Genomic DNA, 5,449 nt, shown 5'->3' on the forward strand with positions numbered 1-5,449 from the left:
TCAATTGCGAAAACAGAAATATTATCATCCAACACATAAATCCCATTTTGTGATATTCCTGAGAAATAGAAAATCGAATCTCTATAAAAATCGCAACGTTTGTCTTTTATTGAAATATGAAAAACCGTCGTCAACTAGACGGCTAATAGAAATAATATTACGAGACATCTCAGGAACGTATAAACAATTCCTTAATTCTATTACAAGCCCAGAGGGCAAAGATAAAACATAATCTCCAATTGCGAGGGCGGCAACTCTTGCTCCATTTCCCACTCGCAAGTTTATGCTTCCTTTCTTTAGTTCCTTAGTCTGTTTTAGCTCCTGCATATTTGTACAAATATGAGATCCACATCCGGTATCAAGTACCCAAGATTCAGACTGTGAAACTGTATTTATTTCAATATAAAACATACCAGATGTTGAAGCACCGCCATTTCCCTTCTTGAGGGTGGCTAGGTACTCCTTGCAGTTTCTCTTCCAATGCCCGTCTTTACCACAGAAGTGGCACTCTCCTTTGGGCTTCTTCACTTCATTTCCCTTACCTTTGTTGGGCACGACTTTCTTACCTTTCTTGGGATATTTAGGATTGGGAAAATTCCCTTTCCTCTTCTTTGATCCCTCAATTACAAGAGCCGGTATGGTCTTGTCTTTCTTCATATTGGGCTCAACTGACTTGAGCATATTTGCAAGCTCTTCAAGAGAGGTTTGCAAGTCATTCATCTGATAGTTCATAATGAACTGTGAATAACTTTCTGGGAGGGATTGAAGAATTAAGTCTACACTTAATTCGTTATCCATCGCAGATCCAATACTAGAAAGTTTGGTAATGTAGCCAATCATCTTGACAAAATGTGTCATGACAGATGTGCCCTCTTGCATCCTACAACGATATAGCAACTTGGATATCTCGTAGCGTTCGCACCTGGTCTGTTTCCCAAACAGTTCCTTTAGGTGTATGATGATGGAATAGGCATCCATTTCCTCATGTTGCCTTTGTAATTCCGATGTCATCGATGCAAGTATGATGCATCCGGCATGATCGTCATCAGCCTTGTGCTTCTGATAAGCATCTATTTCCTCGATGGGAGCATCATCCTCAGGGACAGGGGGTATCGATGTATCAAGTACATACCCAATTTTCTCGAACTTCAAAATGATTTTGAGGTTACGAAACCAGTCGGTGAAGTTTGAACCATTCAGTTTGTTATCGGTAAGAATGTTTTGCAGATTGGTTTTAGTCATGATTATAAGAGTGCATTTAATTAAAACCTGAGAGTGAGAAAGAGTAAACGTATGTCATTCATTTGCTTTAAAGTATATCAATCTAAATTTATAGGACTTTTAGTTTATTTTAGATTGCTCCCACTATTTTGCCAAATTAATAGCCCTCCATATTAATTCGAAGAATTTCACAAATCCTTTAGTGAGCTAGGATCCTAACTCCTGAGATTTCGCCTTGAGTTTGCTCAACAAGCTAGTCTCATTTGTTAGGTAGATTCATGTAATCAATCACATCTTGAATGTGACTCCTAGGTTATTGGGTTACTAACCACATTAGTAACTAATATGCTATTCACATTAATCCCAACCATATTGTCCATTAGTTTATGACAACATGAGTTTGCTCATCCAATTATCATAATCTAATTTAAGTATTACCCCATATTCATGAAAGAACGATTTTCGATAATTCAGGTGTTACCATAAGACCCCAAGCTTGAGTTTTCTCAACAACCCAAAGGCCCCCAGTACTGCCGGCTGAATTATAATATTAGGGAGGGGCAACCGATTTTAATAACTTACTTATTTACTTAACTTTTTAACGAGGGATTTTTATTTTAAGTCTCATAATCTAACTTAGTCTTGATTTGCTTTAGCATACATCAGACACATACATTCACATACATTGGCGTTATGGACATATCATCTAAATTATTCCGTCGAGCCAGAGACGGAATAAAAGGGCAAACCTAAGGAAATACTAACTATTACATATTTCTCTTTAGGTCCTCCGTCTTCTCCATGGCGCCTTGAAATTACATATTAATTTCTATACTACTATAAGAAAACTTCAATTGAATTGAAGGGAATCAGATGAGAAGAGAAATTACAATAGATAGTAGAAAGGCAGGACGCGCAGGCCCTATTTCAAAAATACCAAAAGACTAAAAGAGGGTCCAAATATGTCCATAACTCCAAACATGCATAGACTCAATTAAATAAATTTAATTGGTTGATTACATACCGTCTTATATAATATTTAGGTTAATCACATTAACTCGTCAAATTAACTTTCATCCAATTTTACTTCTAATCGTTTTGTATCTTTATATTAATTCTTAGATTAATATAACCATATAAAACGTCAATTATGCATGTCCCAATTATTTTTGATTTCAATTCATTTAACACTTTGATTTAAAACTTGGTAAAAACAAACTTTTAAACGAATTTTCATTCGATAATCAAAACAGAAAACTATTAATTTCCGAAACATATATATATATACAAATTACATTCAAGCCGATTTTAACAATTAAAATCAAGTGGGATTCGGGCAGAGGGCCCGAAGCCGGGCTGCTACCGCGAGGCAGCAGCCGCGCGACGGCGGCTGGTCGCGCCATGAGGCGCGACCCGAGCCGCCGTCGTATTTATTTTTTTATTTTTTTAAATATATAAACATATATATATATATCAGATTTTAAAACGGTTTTAAAAACGATTTTCAGAAATAGGAAAAACTACAATAGATTTTCGTTTTATCTTTAGAATTAATAAAACTAATTTTATTAACCTAATAATAAAACTAATAGATTTTGTTATAATGATTATCAACCGAAATAATTAGGAACATACGCATAATCTATTTTAATTAACAATTAATTAAAACTTATTTATCTTTAGAATTAATTAATCAAACAATTTGTTAGTTAATCCTAACCATAAATATTTATTCAATCCTATTGAAAAACTTCTAAATTTTCATATATGAAATAACGGATTTAACGATGGCTCTGATACCACTGTTGGAAATTAGGCTAAGGTATAGCAGCGGAAATATAAAAATTTTAGCCTACTTCCTTTTAACCATAGGGTCCGTTAATCGTTATTTCATATAAAGAGGGATAAGAAGAAATACATTTTGATGAACAATCTACCGTTGTTAATGAAGTGCCCACAACTCTTCTCCGAGTTCCCAAGCACAAAGTAAAACACAGTGAGATTAAGTTAGAATCAACTGTATGAGATGCAACCAAAATAGATTGCCTCTAATTAATCAACACAAGATCAAAGAAAAAGAAGATAGATGAAATTAATCGATCGATGGAAGCCGTATGAATTCTTGTCCACGAACTGGGGGAGTCGAATTCTCTCTCTCTCTCTAGTTGAAGATTTCGAAAATCACAAAGGGAGGAATAAGGTGGCTTAGTCGAAATTCATGTGGTAGGGGGTATATATAATTACTTGTATCTAAACCCTAGTTAGATAGGATTAGGTTACTTAATAGGAATTCAATTCGGAATAGAATTCCTAATTATTATCTCACTATATATCTAATATATCTAGGATAATAATAAATAACCTTATTGGATAATAATAGGAGTATATTAATCTAATTAAAACTCCTAACTTAATTATCTCTTAATTAATTTAATTCATATTCCTAATCAAATTAGGATTAATAGAATCAAAATAATTACTCACTAATTATATATAAATTTCGGCCCCCTTTAATTAAATGGGCCTTACTGGGCTCAATTGGGCTTCCATCAATTAATAACATCCATCTCTCTTTTGGTTCCAAGTCTTATGTGTGATCCATTAGGTTCTTACTACTTCTGGCCATATGTAACTATTAAATTAATTTCTTCAAGAATTATATTTAATCTTTGCATAACGGAATGATGTACTGAGTATGTTATTGGCAAGTCTGTAATCATTCCCCCAGAGTCCGTTAAGAAGACAAGTTGATTATGTCGTTAACCTTTCCGTATTAGTTACAGTATAATTCGATCCTTTATCAACTACATCCTTGAACTGAATCTTATGACTATGGATGATGTCAAGTCACATATAGCGAGACGTTCGTTTTACTTGTTCAGGCCGAGTCAACTCAAATAGATAGGTTAAGTGAAATCTGTATTTCAAGTCTTAAGCTATCACCTTGCAAGGATTTAGAGTCGAGTCTTCCACAAGCGATCCTTGGATGTATCTCCCATTTATCGGGAGTGATAAATGCTCAATCCAATGTATAACTACCCTGACATTACCTCCTGTGACACCCAACCTTTGCTGTTCACACCCCAGAGTCATCTCTATTAAGGATCGTGGGACAACAGGATCAAAGTCTCACATTCAGTAATTCAGGATGACCAATTAACATTCCTTTGAGTCTGAGGATTAGTTATACCTATTAATACCAATGAGATGAACAGGTGACAATGATGAATCTACCCATCCTGTTATCTCAAATCGGATCCCCAATCCTAATGAACAACTTTTCATTGGATCTATGTAACTGTCCAGATATCTGTATATATGAAGCTTGTGAGATCAGCTTTCTGTCGGACAGAAGACATTGTTACATACAAGTCTCAACAGTGATATATCAATCCCAAACATATCACTTAACTTGGGGTGGTTTTAAGTTTATTAGTTTATCATAAAGTTTAGTCTCACTTCATGCTTGTATGAACACTTTATAATCACTTTAAACAAACTTACGGATTTCCTTTTATTAGACTTTATTTAGTTCGTAAAAGGGATTGCCTTTATATAGTTATAAAACATATATCTCATTAAAACAAATGACATAAAGAACAATTCTTTTACATTAAGTTTGTATCCTGGAACAATTGTCTATAGGACACCAAACCCCAACAATATATATATATATATATATATATATATATATATATATATGTATTTGTTAGCACGACACATACAAACTAACAAATTAAGAGTAAATCATATACGTAAATCAAATGGCAAACTATGTGCTGATTTGTAAGCCGACCGGATACAAACTGATGCCAGTCGTCCTTATTCATGAACCGGTAGTCATCAGGAACCTTTTGCAAGACTTCAACATCATCCTTGTGGGGCATGATATACTTGGACGTAAGTAAAGACTTGAAGTTCCTCCATTTGGTTGCAACAGATACCGGGACTTCCTTCTTTTGACTCGGTGATAGCACAAACAATGACTAAAGCACAGCATACAAGTACAGTCTAAAGAACAGCATACAAATAACGTCTAAAGAACAACATACAAATAACATCTAAAGAATAGCATACAAATATGTGTATACCGTAACAGATTCCTAAAGTTGTTCCTTTGCATCAGCTGACACTTGTCTCCAGTCTTTGTACGCGATGGATATCCTCGTGCGTGCCAACACTCCTATATAATATTGCATCCACCCAAACTCCTTGCCAATAGGATCTC

Source organism: Euphorbia lathyris, chromosome 4 (assembly GCF_963576675.1).
Source record: "Euphorbia lathyris chromosome 4, ddEupLath1.1, whole genome shotgun sequence".
Lineage (NCBI taxonomy): Eukaryota > Viridiplantae > Streptophyta > Magnoliopsida > Malpighiales > Euphorbiaceae > Euphorbia > Euphorbia lathyris.